Source organism: Otolemur garnettii, unplaced genomic scaffold, assembly GCF_000181295.1.
Source record: "Otolemur garnettii isolate 467f Iridium unplaced genomic scaffold, OtoGar3 scaffold00008, whole genome shotgun sequence".
Lineage (NCBI taxonomy): Eukaryota > Metazoa > Chordata > Mammalia > Primates > Galagidae > Otolemur > Otolemur garnettii.
In genome coordinates, this window is record NW_003852403.1 from 19,061,687 (window position 1) to 19,086,756 (window position 25,070).

At 35.2% G+C, this 25,070-nt stretch overlaps 1 protein-coding gene across 2 annotated transcripts in view; it reads left to right on the forward strand.

Annotated features, from left to right (window-relative positions):
• CTNNA3 (catenin alpha 3) overlaps positions 1-25,070 on the forward strand; it is a 1,564,769-nt gene that overhangs the window by 1,367,705 nt on the left and 171,994 nt on the right. The window lies entirely within an intron of this gene.

The window sequence follows — 25,070 nt, forward strand, 5'->3', positions numbered from 1 at the left end:
AACCCACCACCTTAGGTGTATGTGGCTGGCGCCTTAGCCGCTTGAGCCACAGGCGGCGAGCCAGGAGATAAATTTTCTAACCTTCAACTTCTTGTGAGTCTGTACTGTAGGGATAGTGCTACCAATGACTAGTACACAATAATAAAAAAATTTCCAACTCTTTTTAATAGTTTAATAAACTGATACCCGGCTAGGGATTGTTAGATTGTATAGATGATGTTTGTTAAATCTGGCACAATACTAAACACTCATATACTTTGTAGAGAGAGCTGAACATCTAGACAGCTATTTGCATAAGATTTTAGGTGTACTGTACTGTTAAAAAAATAACCTAGATGCTATGGTAGAATTGATGCAGAATTGAAAAAAGTTAAAGGGCAACATAACAACACTGCCAGATGGGGTGTTTCAAACCCTCTTGAGAGGAGGAAGCATTTGGTGCATCAGGGGAAAATTTTTTACTTCATTACCAAGGGTTGTTCAATAATTTACTTAACAGAATACCATGATATTATAACTAAACTCATTGGAAAACAAAGGATATAGATATTGATTTTATATTTTAATTTATATTAAGAAATGTAACTCTCAAGAAGGCTCATGAATTTCTACCAGTTTTATCTATACTTTCCACTCATAGGAAAATTACACATAGGACATCAAATTATCAGAAGACTGATGAACACAGAATGATATTAATAGAAGTTGTTTCTATGTGGACTTTACTGATTTTTGTCAGCTTTAATAACCTGGAGTATCCGTCTTCCCTGTAAGGAAACACATGCCTCAAAGTATACATTATCATCAACTTCTAGGCAATACGTGAGTTGGATTGGACAATGTTTTGATTTGTTTTAGATTTTTAGTGACTCCCTAGGTCACTACATTTAAAGTTAAAATTTTAACTAATTTTAAAGTTAAGATCACTTCTGTTATTTTTTTTTAAAAACCATCAACTGACATTTTATGACATAGGGATTAAAAAATGAATTGCTTGCATTTCCTTTCTAGCTGTGTGGTGTGGGGTTTGTAGAGTGGGACACACTGTTCCTAAAGAGCTTTTTAGGCATCTTGTTCAACAGTGACCAAAAATTAACAAGTCATATTATTACCAGGGAAGAATACACACACGGATACAAATGGAACCTCCAGTACTTAAGGGTAATAGGGATGATAGGGCTTAAGTCATTAAAAATAACAATTAAAGAAATTATGACATGTATCTCTGTCCTTCGGGTTTATTATCAATATTATATAATGTCAGAGATTGAATTTTTATCTTTTTTTCTCTGCTTTGTTCTTGAATTGTTCACTCTCTCAAAATGTGTCTAAAAAGTTACCTTCTTTTAGAGTTCACTATAACTGGAGATACCACTACACTGGTACTTATTATACTCCTCTGGAAATGATTGACAGAAGAAGGAGGTTTAACTAAATAAAATTACACTCTCTGATTTTGCTGTGGATAGGTGAAGGATGAGGAGTAACAAACAGGATATATTTTTTAGGACTTCTCAGTTCTATATGTGTTGCTTGGAAATGAGTTGGCAGAATGTTGGTCCCCACTCTGCACACGAAAGAAGAAACTGCTGTAAACCTTAGCCTCTCCCAAAAGTTTATGGTTGCTTTAATGACTGTTCTGTAACACCCCAGATACAAAACATGCAATATAGTCACTAGTAGGGCCAGTTTTCCTCCACTGCAGCATGTCCATTTGATCCCCTGACCCTTCCAAATGGTCAGTTCAATGAAGCCAATATTATTACCTTGGTACCAGAACCAGGAAAAGTCAAAACAGACCTTTATCCCTTATGAATGCAATAAATTTTAGATACAATAAAATTTTAGAAAACCTAGTTAGCAGCACATCAAAAAAAAAAAAACAACTTTAAGAGGCAAGGATGGTTCAACATATGCAATTCTCTAAATGTAATTCACCACATAAGTAGACATAAAAACAAAGATCATATTATCCTTTCAATCAATAAAGAAAAACCATTTGACAAAAGTCAACATATTTTCATGATAAAACGCTCAACAAAATTGGCATAGATGAGACTTTCCTCAAATTTATAAGGCAATATCTAACAAACCTATAGTCCACATCATGTTGAATGGGAAAAAACTGAAAGAATTTTCATCTAAAACCAGAACCAGATAAGGCTGCCCACTTTCACCACTTTCATGCAACATAGTGCTGTAAATTCTTGCAGGGCAATCAGTAAAAGACAGAAATCAAGGGGTCAAAATGGAGAAAGAAGAGAAACTATTGCTCTTTGCTGACAGCATGATCTTCTTTCTAGAAAACCCCCAAAATTCAATTAAGAGCCTCCTGGAATTGTTAAATAAATTCATCAAAGTCTTGAGTTACAAAATAATGTACACAAATCAGTAGCTTTCACATATGCCAACAGCAGTTAAGCTGAGAATCAATTCAAAGACACAATACCCTTTGCCATAGCAACAAAGAAAATAACATATCTAGGAATATACTTAACAAAGGAGGTGAAAGACCTCTATAGGGTGAATTCTGAAACGCTGAGGAAGGAAATTGCAGAGTATATATATATATATATAGAGAGAGAGAGAGAGAGATGGGAAAATATATCATGCTCATAGATTGGGCAGAATTGACACTATTCAAATGGCTATACCACACAAAGTCGTTTCCATTTTCAATACAGTTTCATTAAAATACCAACACCATTTTTCAAATTTCTAGAAAAGTAATTCTATTGCTTTGCAGCCTTCTGGCTAAGAGCAAGTGTAGAAACATAGTTCTGTGCTTTAAATGGAACCAGAAAAGACTCCAAATAAGCATTGCAATTTTATGGAATGAAAACAAAGCATGATGCCTCACTTTACCAGATTTCAAGTTATACTACAAGGCTATAAAAATCCAAACACCATGGTGCTGGCATAAAAACAGAGACAAAGACCTATGAATCAGAACTGAGAACCCAGAGCTGAAATTATCCTCATATTCCCATCTGATTTTTGATGAAGCAGATAAAAACCTATACTGCTCAATAAATGGTGCTGGGAAAACTGGATAGCCACATGTAAAAGATGAAAACAGGATCTGAAACTCTCATGACTCACAAAAATTAACTCAGAATGCATAAAAGATTTAAGCCTAAGGCAGAAAACTATTACAAATCTAGAAAAAAATGTTAGAAGAATTCTTCTGGGTATCAACCTAAGGAAAGAGTTGAAGAAGACCTCTAAAGCAAGCACAACAATAACAAAAATAAATAAATGGGAACTGATCAAATTAAAAAGCTTCTGCACAGTCAAGAACAGAATCAAAAGCAGAAATAGACAATTCACAGAATAGCACAAAATAGTTACATGTTATACATTTGATAAAGCACTGATAACCAGAATATGCAAAGAACTCACACAAATTAGCAAGAAACGACCAAACAACCCCATTAAAAAGTGAGCAACAGACACGAACAGAAAATTTTCAGATGAAGATATACTAATGGCCTCTAGACTCATGAAAAAATTCTTGATCTTTCAAATTATTAGGGAAATGCAAATTCAAACCGCAATGAGGTGTCACCTAACTCCAGTGAGAAAAAGTCCCCAAACAACAGATGCTGGTGTGGATGCAGAGAGGAAGGAACTCTTTATACTGTTGGTGGGACTGCAAATGAATACAGCCTCTATGACAATTGTATGGAGATACCTCAAAGACTTACCATTTGATCCAGCAATCTCACTGCTGGATATCTACCCAGAGAAAAAAGGATAATTTTATAAAAAGGACACCTGCACTCAAATGTTTATCACAGCACAATTCACAATTGCAAAGACATGGAAGCAAGCCAAGTGCCCACCAGTACATGAATAGATTAATAAAATGTGGTATATGTGTACCATGGAGTACTATTCAGCCATTAAAAAAATGGTAATCTAGTAAATTTTGTGACAACCTAGATGGAACTGGAAACCATCTTCTAAGTGAAACATCACAAGAAATTCTAAATTGGAATTAACTGATTGTAAGTACACATGTGGAGTAAATCTCAATGCAAGTCAAGCTGGGGAGAAGGAAGGGGATGAGTGAATTCTCACCTCCTGAGTACAGTGCACACTGCCTGGGGGAAGGACACATAATTTTAACTCAATCTGTAAAACAACAAAGTATATAAACAAAGCATTTGTACCCCCAATACTCTGAAATTTAAAAAAAAAAACAAAAGAAAAAAGAGAGAGAGAGAGAACAGTAAAAAGAAAAAAGAATCCCTTTATTAGACTTTACCCTGCAATATCTTTTTATTGTCTAATTTAAACATCATCTTGGAGGGTGACTTAAACTGGATGTCTAAATACAGCCTACCCGCCCGGCTGCCTCTGAGTTTCCCTGAGAGCTGTGCAGTGCTTAGACTGTCCGTCCATGTCCTTCACTGGACAAAAATGACACAGCGAGAGGGAGGGACAGTTATTACGGTCTGTTATAGTCTGAAAAAGGTGGTAATTTAAATCTATTGAATATTTTTACAGAAATGCAGAGAGGGGAAAGGTGGAAAGAAAGCCCCACTTTCAAACTTGAAAACTGACTTTCCCAACTCTGGAAAGCTGGAGTAGGAAAACTGAGCATGTATGGACAGAGTTTCTCTGAACTCGTTAACAGGTCATGTTATTAATAATAAATCAGGTTAAGAGCATTATAGCCAAAGAAGGGCCTTTCACTTAGCAGAGAAAAGTCCAAGTTAGTACATGGTCGTAAGCCATTCGTGTGAGATACGAGTGGCCCTCGGGAGCTGGAACACAATGCCAGCCAGGCATAAATGGCATCAGGGATAGTCTTGCCTATAAATATTTTCAAATTTATTGCCTTGGGTCTGAAGACCATATTCTGTGAGGAAATACAGTGTGAATAAATGGAAACTGTGCTCTCCACTGAAGTAAGAAAGGGCAAAATATAGTTTTATTTCTTGCCGAACGTATCTGCATCATGATATCATTAAGTGCGCAGTTACAAATCTGAGATAAATCCCAGGAAGTGGTGTAAAATATTCTAGTGCTAATCTGTCAGATTTTAGAATTCCTTTCCTTCAGTCAGTAGGAGGAATTCACATCGGGCAGAAGCAAGCACTATAACTAGGAAGCCTGAGGGGGGAACACTGGCTTTTCTGCTCATTTAGTGCAGAAATTTGAAATCGTGAAGAAATGAAGACTAACTTTAAATGGTTTTCATTCAGAGAGGGTAATGGGTAAAGGTCCAGATGTTTAATCATTATCCATAAACCCTATAAATAAGCATTTTAACTGTGCAAAATACTTAATGAATTATCCTAAATAGACTTACTATTTTTTCTCTGCCTCAACAAAATACAAAAATTTTTGATGATAGAGAAACATATTTTCTTTGGCCCTTGTGGATAGTTGGTTATATGGTATTATATCATTGGCTAAAATTATTCACTACGCAAAATTGGTTATCTTTCCTGTAAAAGTAAGAATTCTAATGCTATAATGTGGTTCGGGGTATTGAGGTAATATAGGGAAAGTGGACTGCCAGATTCCTCATCCACCCTTATAACTCAATAAGTAATATCTAAAATTATTTGGGGTCGTGGGCTAAAGTTTCAAGCTTTATCTTTAAAAATAAAAGTTTGAAATTAAATATATACATGCTTATGTGTGTATGATTTATTTCATATACTCTTTTAATATTATGCAGGTTTCTATTTTTTATCTTTGGAGTGATTTTGTGCCTTTACTTAGTTTCCATCGTTGTTATGATTTCACTTTATTTGTTTTCTCCCCTTCTACATAGGTAGATATCATTTATCACCTTCTATGTATTCATAAACACATATTTTTGCTGATCATTTCACCTCAAGAAAATACCATTCTCCAAAATAATCTCAATATTATCACCTCAAGAAATTTAATATTTATATTGTAGTATTTAATGTATAGTTTATACTCAAATTTTGTTTCTAGGTTTTTAATTTTTTCTAGGTTTTTTTTTTCCCTCTCTGGATATAATCAATTCATGCATTTGTTGTGCTGTTATGTCTCTTTAGTTTTTATTCAAATAGAGCAATCCTTCCACTTTTTTTTTTTTAAATTTGACCTCCCATAACATTGATAATTTTGGAGATTTTAAGATGTTTTATTAGATGTCCTACATTAAGGATCATTCTTCTTGTCTCCTAATTACAGGATTAGATGTATTTTGCAAACATGTGATAGAAGCACTGTTGTATCCTTAGGCATTGCATCAGGAGGTTCATTATAGCAATAGTCTGCTGGAAAGCTGATGGCAAAAAAACTCAGGAATTTCTGATTTCTGAGCTAGATGTTAAATAGTCCTTATTAAAAATTAAATTATGTGAAGTAATAAATAATGTATGTTAAGAAAAGCTGATACACACTAAAACTCCATCCCTTTTAATTATTTTACCATATTCATCACGCGTGCATCATGGTGAAAACACAGCACAATGGTGGGTTTCGTTTCTCTCTTCTCAATGAAGTGACGACATATTGATGACAACCGGAAGTAGGCCAGGATTGTAAATATTTTAGTCTGACATATTAGAAATTGTATCTTAGTAGAGTTTTAATATCTCTTATTTACATCAAAGTTGATCATATTTTGTGTATAAAGCCTTCGTATGTGGTTTTTTTTTATAAAATACATGTTTCCCCATTTTCTTTCATATTTTTCTTTTATTCATGACTTCTAAGATTCTTTTATATATTTTCTTTAACGGTGGTGCAAGTGGATAATATGTCCATCCATTTGTAATATCGTTGTAACATAGACGCTCTCCTTCATGAGATCCCATTCATTATAGTTAATGACTTTTTTGTTTTTAAATTTATACAATTGAGGTTCACTACTTGTGCATAAACTTATGTAGTTTTGACAAACATACAATGTTAAGAAGGGTGGAATAAGATGGCGAAATAGAAACCTCCGGTGATCATTCCTCTACATAAACAACAAATTCAACAACTGCCTCTCCAGCAAACATCAGAAGAGCCAAAAATCAGGTGAGCAATCATTACCACCTGGTTTTAACATTATATCAAAAAAGATATGATCGTTTCTTTTTTTAAATTTAATTTTATTTATTGATTTTTGAAACAGAGTCTCAAGCTGTCACCCTGGATAGAGGGCCATGATGTTACAGCTCACAGCAGCCTCCAGCTCATGGGCTGAAGCAATTCTCTTGCCTTAGCCTCCCAAGTAGCTGGGACTATAGTCAGTCACCACAACACCCGGCTATTTTTGGGTTGTAGTTGTTGTTGTGGTTTGACAGGCCTGGGCTAGATTCAAAACTGCCAGCTTCGGGGTATGTGTCTGGCACCCTAGCCACTGAGCTAAGGGTGCCAATCAGATCATTTCAATTGATACTGAAAAGTACTTAATTAAATTTAGAATCCTTTACTGATAAAAACTCCAAAATAACTTGGCATAGAAAGATTTTTACCTCAACAAATTAAAAACCACAAATGACCACAGCAAGTGTCATATTGAATAGGGAAAAACTGAAAGCCTTTCTTCTAAGACCTGGAATAAGATAGGATACCCACTTTTACCTTTCTTATTTGGCACAATACTGGAAATTCTAGCTAGAGCAGTCAGATTTGAGAAAGAAATAAAGATCATCCAAATTGGAAAGAAAAAAGTTAAATTACTCTTGTTTGTAGATATGACCTTATAACTAGAGAAACCTAAAGGGTTCACAAAAAATTAAAAAAATGTTAGAACTAATAAACAAACTCAGCAAAGTTGCAGGATACAAAATGAACATACAAAAATCAGTGGTATTTCTATATGATAACAGTATGCAACCTGAAAAAGAAACTAAGCCAATTTACAATAGCTCCAAATAAAATACAATGCCTTAACTGAAGAAGTGAAATATCTCTGTAATTAAAATTATAACATGCGATATGATGAACGAATTTGAATGGGACACAACAAAATGGAAAGATATCCCATGCTCATGTATTGGAAGAATCAATATTATCAAGATGTCCATATTACCCAAAGCAATCTACAGATTCAATGCAATCCCCATCAAAATACTCATGACACTTCACAGAAATGCTGCTGTGAAGAATCTATAGAAATCTTTTTGTAGACTTGGATTTATAAGACTTTTCAATAAATATCTCAGAGTACAATTTCTGAGGAATAAGGCAATTCTTAGTTTGACTGCATAAGAAACAGAAAAATTGTTGACAAAACCAATCGTACCATTTTAAATTCCCATCACTGATGTATAGAAGTTCTATTTACTCCACTTCCTCGCAAACATTTAATATTTTGATTTCAAACATTTTATTTTATTTTTAACTGCAGATTAATATGAGGGTGCAATGATTAGGTGATATTGTTTGCATTTGTTAGGCAACGTTCAAGTTGTAGTTGAGCCCGTCACCCCAGAGGGTTGTGCCGTATCCCTTCCATTGTGCCCATTAGGTAAGAGATTATGAATCCTCCTTCCTCCTTCTCCTCCTCTATCCTCCTCTCTCCTTCTCCCCTCTTGAATTTAATTGTGTTTTTGGGAGGTGTGCGTATTAGCATTGAGTACTTTGGATACTTGCTTTTCCATTTTTGTGGTACTTTACTAAGAAGAATGTTCCTCAATTCCATGAAGGGTAAACATAAAAGATGTTAGTTAGTCTCCATATTTTTATGGGTGAATAATAGTCACAGTATACATATACCACAGTTTATTAATCCATTCATGTGTTGATGGGCACTTGGGTTAACTCAACATCCTAGTGATTGTGAATTGAGCTGTGATGAACATTCTAGTACAAATGTAGAATGATTTTTTTTCCCCTTCTGGGGAGATGCCTAGTAATGGGATGGTGGGATCAAAGGAAGGTCTGCTTTGTCTCTCCATAGGGACTGTATTCCTTTGCAGTCCCACCAGCAGTGTTAAGAGTGTTCCCTTCTCTCTACATTCATGCCACTATCTGCAGCTTTGGGACTTTGTGATGTGGGCTATTTTCACTGGGTTTGGTGATATTTCAGGGTGGTTTTGATTTGCATTTCTCTGATGACTAGGGATGATGAATATTTTTTCATGTGTTTGTTGGCTGTTTGTCTTCTTTGGGGAAGATTCTGTTCATGCCTCTCGCCCACTGCCCACTTGTAAGTGGGGATGTTTGCTCATTTCCTGTTGATTAGTTTAAGTTCTCCATGGACTCTAGTTATCAGCCCTTTGTCAGAGTCATAGCATGCTAATATCTTCCTTTTCTGAAGGTTCTGTTTGCTTTTGTTGTTGTACCTTTAGCTATACAGACCTTTTTAGCTTGATCATGTCCCATTTATTTATTTTTGGTATTGTTGCTATTGCCAAGGGGGTTTTCTTCATAAAATCTTTTCCCAGGATGATATTGACAAGAGCTTTCCCCACATTTTATCATTTCATGTCTTAAATTTAAATCTTATCTTCAGTAAGACTCAAATTTTGTAAGTGGTGAGAAGTGTGGGTCCAGTTTTAGTGCATGTGGCTAACCAGTTCTCCTTGCACCTTTTATTAAATAGGGGTTCTTTTCCCCAGTGTATACTTTTGTTTGGTTTATTGATGATCAGATAGTGTGATACGTGGCTGGTTTCATCTCCAGGTTCTCTATTCTATTCCATGAATCTGTATCTCTATTTTTGTGCCACAGTGTGTTGATCACTGTGGACTTGTAGTACAACCTGCAGTCTGGTAACCTGATGTCTCCAGATTTACTTTTATTTCTTAGAATTACGTTGGCTACTCAAGGTTTTTTCTGGTTCCATATGAAATGAAGTACTATTTTTTCAAATTCTTCAAAGTATGACATTGGTACTTTGATGGGGATTGCATTAAATCTGTAGATAGCTTTGGTTAATTTGGACATTTTAACAATGTGGCTTCTCCCCAGCCACAAGCATGGTGCATTCTTCCATTTGTTAGCATCTTGTGCTATTTCTTTTCGTAGGGTTTCCTAATTAAGACACACTATCCTTCACAGTAGCTTAAAAGAAAATACCTGATAACATACTTAATAAAGGATGCAAAGGCTCTCTATGGAGAGATTTTTAAACATTTTAATAGAAAATAATATCACATTATGGGGTTTTCTTTTCTCTTGTTATTAATGATGTTGAACGCTTCTAAAATCATTAGCAATCTACATACATAGGGTCAATTTTGTTTTTGTTATTTATAGAACTCCTTTATATATTCTGTGTAAAACCAAATGGAAAATATAGCTGATGCGCCACTTTTTTGTAAAAAAAAATCAGAATATTTTTGTTTTACAAAAAGATGGCTAAATGCATTAATAGAAAAAGTTAAAAACTATTTATTGTTAAAAACGTTTTTAACCAGTTATCTATGTAAGCTGAAAATGGTGTCGCATGAAAGGGGTATGAGTAAGATTTCCCTGAATATAACTTTTTATAGAAATTTAATTCTTAAACCCTGCAGATGTTTTACAAACTCAAGTATTAAAATTCAATTAAAATGATAGAGAAAATAAACTCTAAAATTATGTATCAACAGAAACAACCAAACCGTTGTATATCAAAGTATTAACATCGCTACATATACTCTGACTATCTGGAGTTGGGATCCACACTAAATATTGAAAAGAAAAACTTCAAAAAAATCTTGAACATGATTTAATAGCTTATTGTTAACCAATTAATGCTAATAGAAATATTAGTTCTGTAACTGTTTTATGTTTGTTAGAAAAGAGAGCAAATGACTATACATATATTTCTATTCTTTATAATAATATCTTCGCTCTAGGAGAAGAGGGATGCAATATTGAATGGGTTACGGTAAGGGAAAATTCTCTGGGGTTTGCTTTCAATTAGAAACCACAATTTTTGAAAATAATTTTATTTCTTGGCTCTGTCCATTAATAGGACTAATAGCAATGACACCTCAACCCAGTTTTGTGTGTCAGTTTCCAAATATCATTCCCCAATCAGAGGCATAAAATCTCTTTGGAATAATCCCACACAGAGCAGAGGATGTGACTGGAATAAAATAGAAATTCGGGTTATTAGCACAGGAAGAAAGATAGCATTCCCTGTAATTGAATTCACTTTATCATTCATGAGCAGTTGTTGCCAAAAAAATTAAAGTGGGTAATGCCATTTATGTGATTAATTTTATATTTAAAATCTCTGTAACAGATAGTAGATTCTAATTTGTATTGACACAGAGAATGACTATGAAAATCTTTTCTCCCACAAGGAATTTCACTGTTTGTCTTAGAGGAAATATTTCAAAGACTGGGCAAACCTCAACAACTTTTTCTTTTTTTTTTTTTTTTTTTTTTGAGACAGAGCCTCAAGCTGTCCCCCTGGGTAGAGTGCCGTGGCATTACAGCTCACAGCAACCTCCAACTCCTGGGCTCAAGCGAGTCTCTTGCCTCCGCCTCCCAAGTAGCTGGGACCACAGGCGCCCGCCACAACGCCCGGCTATTTTTTGGTTGCAGCCGTCATTGTTGTTTGGCGGGTCCGGGCTGGGGATTCGAACCCGCCACCTTAGGTGTACGTGGCTGGCGCCTTAGCCGGTTGAGCTATAGGCGCCGAGCCAACAACTTTTTCTTTTGCTCATGACTATTCCAAGGTTTAGATTCTTCTGAAAATACCAAGTGATGGTCATAATTAAGTTAGTGTATGTAATGTGATAGATATTGTATAATGTGTGTGGGGGGGGCAATGAAAAAGAATCTAGGTGAATACTGAAGATGTGCAATCAAAATAAGTTTCGAGGTTTTCTTATAGGCATCGATAGCTGAAATAGAGAAATACCCACTTCTAGCTGAAACTAACAGTATTTTAAATTATATAGAGATTTATAAGCAATATAATGTAGAAGTTTTTAATTTCTACTGTTTTCATTATGAATGACAAAAATTAGGCCAAAGGGTAATAAGGATCTCTGTTTAATTAAGACACTTGATGAAATTTTAACATCTACCTCTTGAGTTTCTGTGTTTTACTTAGTCTCCCAAAGAAATAACTCAGAGGTATGTATCATTGTTGGTCAAAGAGAAAGGTTTAGTGGCAAGCTTTTAGTAGAAAGCGGGTTTCATAGCTTCAGCTGAATCACCTCTACTTCATGATATGAATATACAACATCTGAGCATGATTGCCACAACAAGAAACACAAAGTGAGCGAAACCCTCTGGACTTCTCACCTGGACTATTTTCATAGCTTCTGTTACACACTTTGATGCGCACTGGGTGACGACTGGAAGTTTACAATTCTTATTCAGAACCACCTCTTGTCGTTGTAGCTCTTTGCTGCTTTGTTGCCCTCTACTCTGACTTTTCCGTTTTACCGTGTGTATGTCTTTTATATCTACTGAGAAAGGAGCTTTCAGATTTTTGAATTGATATAAACTTTCTCTGTCTGAATTCAACTTGGCTTCTTTAAGAGTAGTTCTTTGAGTGTTTTCAAATACCTGATGAAACAAAATGTCAGTGAAAGTAAAACAGTGATACTACTTTATTATTTCTTGACTATATTCAAGTAGTTCTTCAATTTATAGTCATGAGCATTTTAAGAATTTTCATAAAACTTATTCAAATTCACAGCCCTTTACAATGCAATGAATCCCATTTTACCGTTTAGAAAAAAAGCATGATTGATGCCATCTGCTCACTAAATGATCAGGCCCGGACAGATCTTCAGACTACTGGCCCATGTTGCATGGGCCACTACAACAGTGTGGACAGACCATGCTGTGGTTCGTTATCTCACTTCCAAGAAACACAGTCAACGGCATCCTTGCTGATTCAGCCGTGCACATTTCACCTTGCTGGCTTATTGGTGTCGCTGGAAGGGCTTCATTTGTTTCCATCCGCACAGCTTTTACAGTTCTTTTTTAATTATTTTTTTTGCAGTTTGATTTTACAGTTCTTGATGTTTGTGCATCTCAAAATGTCCATAATGACTCACATATTTAATTTTCCAACATTATTCACTAAACAGATAGTCAATTTTATTGAAATAAGTTTGAGCGATGTGGTAGCTAATGTTTATGGGGTGTTTGTTGTGTTCTTGGCACGGCATTAAGTCCTTCCTTTCCCTTTCTTATAAATTCCCTGCAACTCTATAAGATAGACGTACCGAAATGAAAGACATTTAATGTGCTCACCAGTGCCACACAATTGATCTTTGGTTTATCAGAATTGGATTTTATTTTTCTTCATTCTAATGTGCACACTCTGAATTTATCTCCACACTGCTAGATTAGAAAAGAAATAAGAGGAGGGAAAGAACATTTTTTGTGAGAAACTACTAAGTCCCTTGAACTGGGAAAGAGGCTTTATGAGACTAGTTCGATATGAAAATGAAAGTGTGCCTTACATTAATTGTGTATATTCAGAGTTAAATTTATATCTGTGCTTTCAGTTGATACTAGTAACATTTCAATAAGGAAGAGGTAAAACGTGGAACATGAGGAAGGCAGGGACAGTTATCTTTGAAGTAGATTTTTTTAAAGTAGTATCTTTAAAGCCAAGATTCAAATAAGTTTTCCAGGGTCACAGTATAAATAAATGTTATTATCCTCTTAGACAGGAAACCTCTTTGATATAATATAAACTCTCAATTGGACTTTCTATCTTTAGCAATTACCACAGTATCTAGTATAATAATGAATGCTTATGTAATAAAAAATCGAATGAATGAATGAAAGAAATGCAAGAATAATAATTTAGTTACCTTGTCTCCTTGCCTAGGAGTACCAAATTTATTTCTTACCCCATTCAATATATAACACAGAAGTTCTCTCATGTTTTCTATTATGCAAAGAATTCAGAGTTAATGTCTAAAGTGAAAGCTGTATCTGGTTACAATAGACTAATCTAGTAGGGATCACCAAGGGGTTATGCAGCATGAAGAGTAAAAAATATATATTTTGTGAACAGGCTACTAGAAAATCTTGCAGAGCCCTGAACTTGAGCGTGGAGCCATAACAATCTGCAAACATGTGAGAGAGAGACAAAGAAAGAAAGAACAGCAGAGAGAGAAAAATAGGAGCTAATGTTAGAGTGTGTATCAGAACAAGTATTTTTATAATTAAATCAGAAAAATCTTGCATGGTGCAAAAAAAGGTATATGTTCGTAGAAGAATGTGAATAATAAATTTCAATATTCATGAAGTTTTGGCTAAAGCTAAGGACACAGAACTGAGACAATATTGCATTAACTTCACAACATCTTTGACCGTCCTATAATACCCATCATGCTGCCCGTCAAAACATAGCGGGTAATCCTGGAATACCTTCTGAGTGGAATCTGTATCTATGTAAAAATTGTCTCTTTTTAAATATTCATAAATCGCAAAGTTTGATACCTCCAATTTTAAATAGAATAATGTGGCACATGCACAGTAATTGAGGTTAATTAAATCAACTAATGCTCTTAGAATATGGGATACTTTTTCATCTTGCCACGTGGGTAACAATGATTAATCCTGTTCTAAAGCAGATCTTATTTCTCTCTCTCTCTCTCTCTTTTTTTTTTGTAGAGACAGAGTCTTACTTTATCACCCTCGGTAGAGTGCCGTGGCATCACAGCTCACAGCAATCTCCCACTCCTGGGCTTAGCAATTCTCTTGCCTCAGTCTCCCGAGTAGCTGGGACTACAGGCACCCACCACAATGCCTGGCTATTTTCTGTTGTTGTTGTTGCAGTTTTGGCCGGGGCCGGATTTGAACCCACCAGGCCAGTGCCCTACCCACTGAGCCACAGGTGCTGCCCCAGATCTTATTTCTCATTGTATAACTAATTTTAAAATGGAATCTCTTTAAAAGAGAACAAATTTATTTCTGGTTTCTGGATAATGGATAAATATCTGGGAGGGAAAAGGATTTTCTTAACAGAAAAATGTTAAGAAAAAAATAGTTGACATATTCAATTACTTCGAATATGTGGAAAGATAAGAATAAAGTGTGAGAGTTGGAAAGGAAAAGAAGATAGTTCCAGAAGAGGAGAGCATAGCAAAAAGTGATTGATTATGTTGTAAAAAGGATTTTTGGTCTTACGTATACTTTATGTAGTATATGATACCATTAGGTTATTTAGCATATATCTTCTGTGTTTCAAATAGATGACTCAATATTGTGTATGCAGCGATAACCTGGGTAGGTTTTTAAAACAATATTTTCATCAATACATACGTGGATTTGGGTTCCTGACATGTAAGGCTAATTCTGTATAAACCCAAAGGAAGTAGTAACAGAGCGAGAGGTTACTGAAAAACACAGGACAAAGCCAGACGTGGGGAAAGCAGATGAAATTCGGTTGATCTCCCTGTATTTATTACAGCTAACACTTGGAATTGTTATTTTGTTGTTTTACCCCATTTTATTTTAAAAAGAACTAAACATACAAATCAGTTATAAACAAGAGAAAATGTAAGTGTATCGTTATCTTTAGTCCTCCAAGTTTAACCAGAAGTTGTTCTGTGCTAATTCAGTGAGACATTGCCAAACATCTGATTGGAATGCTCTGAGATTACACAGCACACTGGTCCCTAAGGTGTGACCTTCGGGTGGCGGCCTGGGTAGACTTGTTTCCAAGGTCCTGCATTGGAGGTGAGCAGTGAGAGCCCTGACTTTTCAGGTTTCACGCTGTACTCATGCAAACAATTGTGTTGAATGAATGTTTTTTTCCAAAGGATGGAGCTTTATTTTGGTATTTTATAAGCACAATTAAGTGATAGAAAAATAACGTTGTTGCTATAATACAGTATCGTCATTCATATCAGTGGCCGTTTCCCATTCATGTCCATGTAGAAAAGCCTGCAGTTAGGGTCATTCTTACTAAAGTTGCAATATTTCTTGATTTCCAAGTGTCTCTGGTGAGAAGACCCATGAACAAGGCGCCTGTAAGTCAGAGCTCATTTCTTATTACTAAGCAATCAAATATGGGTCCCTTAATACAAAAATAAAAGTTCATTTTATTAAATGAAAAGTAAATTTAGACATGAATTGATGAAAATGGTTTTGTAGTCAATCTCCTCCTTTAGAACACTCATTCGGAAGAACTTCATCTTACACCTGACCAGTTATAGACTTGAGCCAAATGAACAGTGATTGCATTATATAACAAGGGTTGATCTGCCTTGGAATGAACAAATGCAGATTTTGGACAACATTGTTAAAGTGCAATTGGTATTTAATAAACTTCTTATATTTAAAGTATGCAATTTTATATTTTTATAGACAAATAGTGTAACCCTAACACTATCACCACAATCAAGATAAGGAACATACATATCAAAATCAAAAGCTTGTTCACTTCCCTTTGTAATCTAATCTCTCCTCTTCCCAACTCCAAAACCACCATTCTGATTTCTGTCACTACAGATCGCTCTGACATTTTTTTGAATGTTATTTAAATGAAATCCTACAGCACATACTCTTATTTGCCTTATTTTACTCAGTATAATTATTTTTAGATCCATTAATGTTGCTTTTTATCAATACTTTGTTCTTTTGTATGGCTGAACATTATTCCACTAAACGGACATGCAGTTTGTTAAATAATTCCCTGGTTGATGGACATCTGAGTTATTCTCAGTTCCTGGATATGACCAGTAAATTTGCTATGAATATTTGTGTGCAAGTTTTTATACAAATGTTTCCATTTCTGTTGGGTGAATATGAGCGGATGACTAGAGTCTGTGGCACTGTCTGTATTTAATATGTTAAGAAACACATATGCAGTTTTTAAATCTAATTTTCCTCATTGGATTTGTTTCCCCACTGTCCTTATTCCTTAGATCAGGACAAGTCTGTGTAGAAACAACACAGTGCATTTTCCATGAGCTGGTTTCATAGCCACTTACTCTGACTGCATCTTATACAATGATGTATTCGCTTGCTTCTACAAATAGGCCTTTTAGTTTTGGAACTTAAAAATCTCTTTCTTGAGAGAGCATAATTCTTCCTTAGGGGTTGTGCAAATATTTGTTTTGTTGCATTCCAATGTTCTATTTCTTATATGTGCTGACAACTTAGGCAACTTTATTCTACTAGTTTAGGGAATTCTTATGTCCCATAAAGCAAACTTCAATCCAGTAACCTTGAGTAATGTGTCCAAAAGTCTAATATAGACCTGAATTACTGTCTCATGGAGCAACACTCCCACAATGATGTATAATTTCTTTCGTATTTTTCTATTTTTTAGTTCAGTGAAATCAGAGTGTCAAGCTTGGACATCCTCCCCAGCCTTCCCTAACACCCATGGCTGGGACACAGCAGGCCCTTCTCTGCTTTATTGCTGTGTCTGGGATTACTTTGCAAATCTAGATAGATGAATTTTGGTTAAGATTGTTGCTACTATGCCTGGCAGCCTAACAATTTCTGAAAGTAAAAAAATTTCCTATAGGTTAAAAAATATAGATCCCCAATGGGAAGTCAAATCACAACTTTTTCTTCCCCCTCTGAATCTTTGTTAACAGAGTATTTTTATAAAACTAGTTTCCAGAACACTAATAATGTGATACCTGAAATAATGAAGCAACTACTTTTACAAAATCCACAGGGCAAGAAAGACCGTGCAGCCTGGGGAAATAGCAGGGGGGCAGGCGAGGGATGTGGCTCTGTATCCGCTCTCGCATCCTCCTTAATGTTTGCCCTGATAATGAAGACGCACACCGCAATTTCCCTCTCGCCTATTGAAAGCTTTTGTCTGTGTCCACATCGGCTTCACGTATAATCTCATGCAATGTTGATAGACCTATCGCAAGGTGACAAGGCCAGCTCCTCTCCCTGCTGCGGGCTTTGCAATCTTGTCTTTTTTTTATTGCTGATGTGTCCTTGAAACGGCACATTCAACCATAAGCGGATTTCCCCGTAAAGCTCGTGGCTTGTTTTCTCCTCTGATGATAAAAGCAATGCACATGTATTATAAAAATTAAAAAATCAATTATAAAGAAGAAAAGGTACTTAACATATTCCACAACATAGAAATGATTATTAATAAAATATGTTAATATTTTTTTCTCTTTTGCACATGTCACCAATCTAAGTTTTATTCCTATATTTGCATAAAAAATTTCATGTGAACATTTATATATAATTAGAATATATATATGTATGCACACAAACATTCAGTTACTACTGTTTCCAGTGAATCTTCTCTGCCTTTAGATAGTCTCTACAAACTTTTAATATCCGTAGCATAGCTATTTCAGAAAAGAAAATACATAAATACATTTTCCATTGGGTAGACTCTTCGACTATCTTATTCTAAGGACAAGAAAACAAATTCACACATGCAGTGTTTATTGGGCTGTAGCATTTGACGAAAAGATGATGTGATATTTTCTGCCCTCAAGTCAATTAGAATATTCTCTGCCCTCCATATTTCTGATATTTACAGTAACAGTGTTCTGAATTTTTGATCTATTCTTTTCCACGGGAACAGTGCTATGATTTAGATCAGACATTCAGACCTAAGAGTTGACGGTCAGTGTGTGTTATTTGTCATCTGCTGCTGCTGCTTCCGTCACAGCCACCACCACTACCGTGACCACCACCTCCTCTACTGTTCTTACCATTCCTGCTTGGCTTCCAACAACAGCACACCTTTCCCTTATCGAACAGCAAGGGTAATTGTATTACCACAGCCATCAGCAGAAATAGCACTTACTGGGTATGAAGAACTCTCACTTCATCCTGTGTCGTCTTGGGGGGAAAAAAAAGTTTAAAAAGCTATTTATAATTTCTTGAGAGGTTAACAATTCAGAAGAGATTTGTGATCTATAATTGAATTCAGCATTTCAAACAAAGGGGATCCTGCCAATCCAAAGTTTTCTTAAATAAATATTCATCATCTTTCCTAATACCCTGCTAAACATACAATAGACCAGTAGAGTTAACAGTGAAATTGAATGGGGTTTTACAAATCATTAGTTCAAACCTTTCATTTACCTCTGAGGATGCTGTGTTCTTAACAAGTTAAGTTCTTGTTTGAGGCCACAAGATATTAAAGGCAGTATTTGACCTGGAATCCAAATATTCTTCTTTACATAAGTTCTATCATCATGCATACCTTATTATAAGAACTTTTGCAAGTCACTTATCACTTTTCTATTCATAATCTAGTAATAGGATATAGACTCACAGCTCTGTTCCAGAATACATTCAGTGCTTCTGCCCATCAGTATAGAGAAGTAAAATTGCGGGAAAAGAAGGGGAAGAGAAAAGGAGAGGAAGGGAAATGAACAACTCAAGTATTTTGCAGGTCGAGTCATACTTAAGCTACAGGCGAAATTTGAATTCATCCCAAACCTGATATAATTAGAAGCCAAGGAACCAGCCTGAGAATCAAGTAGACTTTCTATTAGTTGGGTTTTCAAAGACAATGACTGGTTCAAGGTAGGCAGCAGTAAAGCAATGAGGAAGAGTTAAATCACCTATTTGCTCTGAAACTCAGTTTGCTGAAGTCCAGAAATTGTATGTGACAGGAGGAAGAGGGAATTCAAGGACCAATCTGGTGTTGCTCTGCTCAAAGCCTCTGCATACCTGTCTTCCCCTACTTGCCAAGTAACATATTCAGGCTGCCTGAAGCTTATTCTCTAGACCTGTAAGTTTTAACTTCTCAGTTCCCATATTTACCAAGCATCTGTGACTACAAAGCCACAGGATGCATAAAGTAAATACTGAACTCTATTTTGAAGTCACTTTTTATTAACTTTATGATCCTGGAGCAGTTGTGTTAACTCTAATGTTCAGCGTCCTCAGCTTTGGTATTAAAGTGATAACATTTACCTCTCAGGTTTATTGTTCAGATTGAATGAGGAAATGAATATGGAATAACCCAGTGTGTTTTGTTTTTTTTTGAGACAGAGTCTTACTATGTTGCCTTCAGTAGAGCGCTGTGGCATCACAGCTCACAGCAACCTCAAACTCTTGGGCTTAAGTGATTCTCTTGCCTCAGCCTCCCAAGTAGCTGGGACTACTGGCACCGCCACAGTGCCTGGCTATTTTTTGTTGCAGTTGTCATTGTTGTTTAGCTGGCCTGGGCTGAGTTTGAACCCGCCAGCCCTCCGTGTATGTGGCTGGTGCTGTAACCACTGTGCTACAGCGCTGAGCCAGCCAGCATGGTTTTTTTTAATGAATTATATTCAGAACTTAATTAAAAATGATTGCCTCACTGTTTTTTCTCAAAGAGAATCACGTTAAATATCCTGATTTGAGTCTGGATATTTCTAATATTTGAACTTTCTAAAAATGTGCTTTCACCCAAACATTATTCTTCATGGCTTCATTAGTTTTTCACGTCTTCATTTAAATTTCCAGCTGAGATACTTCTTATGACAGTTTTCATGAATTAGACATGCAGCCATGGGAATCAGAGCTATGTCACCAACTCGTTGGGTGGTTGAATGAGTATGAAGATATTATGTCGCTTTAACTTATGGCCCTCTTGCTGATTGTGCTCTGCTTTTGTGCCGTGATGAGCATCATTGATGTTTTAGGAGCAAAGGAGCCAATGAGCTTCCTAACAGAAAGAGGAGTTGAGGCTAAAATATGATTTGTCTTGTGTGGTTTTATCCTTGTTGAGTCATTTAAAAGTTCTTATATAAACCTGAAACTTTATGACTGTGATTGTCACAATCATCATAATCTAGACCAGTGGTTCTCAACCTTCCTAGTGCTGCGGCCCTTTAATACAGTTCCTATGGGTCACGGCCCATGAGTTGAAAACCACTGAACTAGATTCCTCTATAATCCAGCTCGAATGTTTAGATGTTTGATAGCTGCTGGCCTGGGTAGATTTCTAAGTAGTGACTACCTATAGACTTATTTCATAGAAAATACATAAAAGATTAAGGATCAGGTTCATGTCTCCTCTGAGTACAACATTCTGAATATTTAAGATTTCTCTAGTCCTGACCATATATTTAATTCAACTTTTCCTCTTACATGAGGATATGTTTTTATTTTCTGCACTTTGCTTTGTCAAACTGTATTTCAATTACTGTAGCATTTAAACATCAGATACTCATCTAGGGCCTTATCCCTCACATGGAATAATTAATATAGCATTGTAACATTCTGGAAGAGAAAAAAATAGAAATGTATTGCAAAACATAGAGGATTTTTTATTTTTCTATTTTGGAAAAAAAAATAGTGCCACTTTAACTTTGATAGGAATTTCATTGAGTCTATAAATCATGTTGGGTATGGACATTTTAATAGTGTTATGTCTTCCATAGCATGAACATGAAAAATTTTTTCATTTATTTTTATCTTCTTTGATTTCCAAAGGCAATGTTTTACAGCTTCAGTGTTCAAGTCTTTAATCTCCTTGGTTAAATTTACTTTTCAAAATTTTATTTTTTGTCTTATATAAATGAAATTTTTTCTTAATTTTGTTTTTATATTTGTTTTTAATGTACAGAAATGCTACTGATTTTTAATGTTGCTTTTATATTCTGAAATTTTACTGAATTAGTTTTTGAGTTTTAACAGTTTTTATGAAGTTTTTTAAGTTTCTACATACAATATCACTTGCAAATAAAGATAATTTTACTTTTTATGATTTGGATGCCTTTTATTCTTTTTTTTTTTTTTTGTCTTAACTAATTGACCTGGTTAAGACTCCTAGCTCTTTTCCAAACAAAAGTAGCAGGGCTGGGCATACATTTCATGCTCCTGATCTTAGAGACAAAGCTTTCAGTTTTTCATTGAGAATTACATTAGCTGCAGGCTTTTCATCATCAAGTCTAAAATTTATATAGAATCACAAATGTCTCTAAATAGCCAAAGCAATCAAAAGAACAAAGCTGGAGGCATCATACTACTTTATTTTAAAATATATTACAAATCTATAATAAATAAAACAGCATAATACTGGCATAAAAAACATACAGACCAATAAAAGAGCATAGACATAAATATTTCTGAATATAGCTTGGAAATAACCCTGCTCATACATAGCCAACTGAAGTTCAACAAGGGTGCTAAGAATACACAGTGGAGAAGGGATAGACTTTTCAACACATGATGCTAGGAAACCTTGATATAGATATGTAAAAGAAAGCAATTGGACCATTATCATACACCATACACAAAAATCAAGTCAAAATGAACTAAAGAGATAAACTTACGGCCTTTGAACAGTAAAAATACTATAAAAAACACTGGGAAAAGCTTTATGACATGAGTTTTGGAAATAATTTCTTTTGGATATGATGCCAAAAGTACAGGGAGCTAAAACAAAAATAGACAACTGTGGTTGCATCAAACAAAAACGTTGTGCAAAGCAAAGAAAACAATCAACAAAAGGGAAAAGCAACCTACAGAATGGGAGGGAGTTCACAAATCAAATACATGATAAAAAGTTAATGTATAAAATAAATAGGGACCTCAAAGAACTCAATAGCATAAAAACAAATAACTCACTTAACAATGGGCAATGGACTTGAATAGACATTTCTCCAGAGAAGGCATATCCATGGCCCAAAGTATATGAAAAAATGTTCAACATCACTAATCATTACAAAAATGCAAATCGAAAATCACAAAGAAATATCATCTCACCTTTTAGGGTGTCTGTTTGACATAAAAAAGAAGAATAACATATGTCAACAAGGGTATGTATAAATTGGAACCCTTGTACAGGTGGTGAGGATATAAAATGCTGTAGCTGCTATGGAAGATAGTATAAGGTTTTTCAAAAATTAAAAATAGAACTACCATTTGATCCAGATCCAGCCATACCACTCTGGTGTGTATATTATCCAAAAGAATTGAAATCAGGATCTGAAGCAGGCTCTGTCTTCCCACATTTGTTGTATCATTATTCACAATAGCCAAGATTCGGAAACAGCGTAAATGTCTGTCCACTGATGAATGGGTAAAGAAAATGTGCTAAAGACACAAAAGGAATATTATTCCGCCTTAAAAAGGAAGGAAATCCTGCCATGTGCAACAACATTATGCTCAGTGAAGAAAGCCAGTTAAAGAACAAACACTGCATCATTCCACTATATGAGGTACCTTCAATGACAAAATCATACAAACAGTGAGTAGAAGAGTGGAATGGTGGTTGTCCGGGGCTGGGGAAAGGAGTAAATGAGGAGTTGCTACTCAGTGAATGTGGAGTTTCAATTGTGCAAGATGAACGAGTTCTAATAATTTAAGTGGGTATATCTCATGTTAAATGTTTTTAAAACATCACCACCATCACAATAACAATAATAATAAGAAGAAGAATGACAAGAACAATACAGGAGGATGCTCAGAGGAAATACCTCGAGGCAGTTTTTTTATTTTTTATTTTTATGAAATCATAGCAGTGTACATTAATCCTATCATGGGGTACAGTGCGCTGTTTCTATATACAATTTCAAATACTTTCATCCAACTGGGTAACATAGCCTTCATGTCTTTTTCTTAGTTATTGTGTTAAAATATTTATATTCTACACTTAGAGAGATTCACATGTACCCTTATAGGATGAACCACAGGCATGATCCCACCAATTTCCTTCCCTCCGCCTACCCACCCCCCCTTCTCTCCCCATATTCCTGGGCTAAAATTGGGTTATAGCTTTCCTATGAAAGCTATAAATTAGTTTCAGTCGGGCTGAGTTTTGAAGTGTATTTTAAAAGATTATTAGAAGAAAGTCACCAATTCTCTATTTGTCAAATCTATGTCTTATTTGCATCTTTATTTTCTTTTTTGTTATATTTATTCAGTAAAATACGTGTTTATTGAGGGCCCCTATTTGCCAGGCACTCTTTTAGGTACTTGGGTCATAAATCTGAGAATACTACTCGATGCCTTTTTGTTCCTGGTGGTAAAACACAGTCAAGGATTAGTTTGAGTTGAGCTGATTTGATTCTTTGAACAACTTTATTACATGATCAAGCAAACATGGACTGGCACTGTATTAGGTAATAATGTTCTCATTATGAATAAAGGTTGAAAATTCATTCAGTTGAATAAAAGCAGCTTATTAAATTCATATATTTAGGACAGCAACCAATGACAGAATTTTGTTCTGTTTTAAATGTGGCCTGTATGCCACAGTTTCTTTATCTGTTCATTTGATGTTAGATGCCTAGTCTGCTTCCTTCTCTTGGCTACTGTGAATTGTGCTGCCGTGACATGGGAGTGTAGCTATCTCTTAGGGATTGGACTTAAATTCCTGTGGTTATTGTTTCCATTAGAAAATATGATATGCATATATATATATGCATACACATATGTGTATCATATATATTACAACTCTATTAATGATCTTGATTCAATTATTTCACGATATAAGCAGCTCTTATTATCAAGGAGACATTTCACCCAGGTTAATGTTTGTCCTAGACCTTATGATGCTTTTAGTTTAAGCATGAACTCATAAAATCTGAACAATCAAAAGTCTTCCAGAAATGATCAAATATACTCATTTCTCAACCCCACTTTAAAGATAGGGAAATTGAAACATAGGAAAATTAAGAGATTTGTCTAACAACAAACAGCTAACTGAAGCAAAGGTGGTTTGAGAACCCAGGTATCCTAACTTCCATTTCCATTAATTTGTCACCACAACGCAAGCCTAATAGTTTTCTGTTGTAAACAGGGCATATGCAACATATACTGTTGTAAACATCATATTGCATTCCATAACTATAGTGGGGCCGTCCAGAAAGTATCCAATGAGCATATGAAAAATACATGGCTGGATACTTTGTGGACATCGTTCATATACTATATACAATTATTTTTTATAATTTTTTAGAAACTAAATTGAAGATAGCAAACAACTTTTAAATTTCATTTTCATAAATTTTCTGATATCTTCTTCCAGGAATTTGGTTAAGACTAAAATGAATAAATAGTGCCCTCTTTTGCCTTGTTGCCATAATGGGGTATAAATTTCAGTTCACATAACCTATTTTAAATTCCAATTAGCTTTAAGTCTGCTCATGTGAACTTTAAATGTCCTCTCCTTATGCCTACCATGTATGTTGGGCCAGGTAAGCCAAAGTTCTAGGGTGGTAGTTCTTAAGCAGGGTTGATTCCTCCTTCCTCCAATTACCAGGGGATATTTGGTAATTTCT